The sequence below is a fragment of the Seriola lalandi genome, unplaced genomic scaffold, assembly GCF_002814215.2.
Source record: "Seriola lalandi dorsalis isolate HSWRI2012SDOR001 ecotype SW California unplaced genomic scaffold, Sedor1 jcf7180001978528, whole genome shotgun sequence".
NCBI classification, from domain to species: Eukaryota; Metazoa; Chordata; class Actinopteri; order Carangiformes; family Carangidae; genus Seriola; species Seriola lalandi.
In genome coordinates, this window is record NW_019449194.1 from 1 (window position 1) to 1,012 (window position 1,012).

The 1,012-nt window shown below is 51.3% G+C and overlaps 1 pseudogene; it reads right to left on the reverse strand.

Moving 5' to 3' along the window:
* Window positions 1–5: 5 nt before the first annotated feature.
* On the reverse strand, window positions 6–932 carry LOC111658014 (carbohydrate sulfotransferase 11 pseudogene; annotated as a pseudogene).
* Window positions 933–1,012: the final 80 nt, after the last annotated feature.

A 1,012-nucleotide genomic window follows, 5' to 3' on the forward strand; every position in this document is an offset into this window, starting at 1 on the left:
TACTTCCCCACCACATCGTAGTGGATCAGACAGGGGTGGCAGAGGGTGTGCACCCGCTCCCAGTGCTCATTCAAAGGTTCCTCCCGCTGGGTCCGAGGATCCACAAGATACTGGACAAACTCTTGGAAAGAAACGTTATTCCCTTTCTCCAGCGCTTCAGGCTCCGGGTTGAGCCGGTGCCGGCGGATGATCTTGGTTCCGTAGCGCTTGTGGAAAGCCGTGTTGTAGCGGCGTGTGAACTTGTTCCTGTAGGCTGATACCAGGCGCTCGAAGGGGTCCCGCACAAAGATGAACTTGAGGTAGCTGCGAAGGCGCTGGTTTATCTCGGGGACGGAGAACTCGGAGAGTGTGCGGAGGTTACCGGCTACATGCGCCTCGTTGGCAGGGATGGCAAGGGGGTCGGTGTAACGGCCGTCACTGGTGAGGACCATGAGGACACGCTTCCAGTTGGTGCAGGCTACCTGGAAGTCATAAAAGGGAGGAAGATTTTCTTAAAAGCGAAAATACACATTTGTGCATAGAAATACTTAGAGGGCCAAATCAGTGGTCAAAGTACAATAACAAATAACTGTATTTATCTTTTTAAAGCCACTCACATCTCTCTCTCCTACCCCCTTCAACCCTCCCTGCAAGACGAACTCTGAAGAGTCTGAAAACCTCTAGAATTTCAGCTGCACTAACTTAAAGTAATGGTTACCAACCTTGGGTACATAGCAGTAAATAAGGCTGTGTTTATCATCCACAATGAGGTGTTTGAGATCCTCAGGCGAAAGCACCCGGCGCTTCCTCGTGTGGCTCAGACACGCCTGCTCCAACAGCTCCCTGCGGCCTTGGAGGGACCTCTGAGCTGCCAACAGATCCAGCTGCTTGTGATGAGGACGATGTAGTACGGATGACAGAGGGAGCAAACAGGCCATTGAGGGAGGAAGAAGCACAAACAGAAACACCTCTTAAAAACTGCTGCAGTGCCACTTTTCTGTCCAGAGGAAGACTCAGAGTTTTACACAATTTT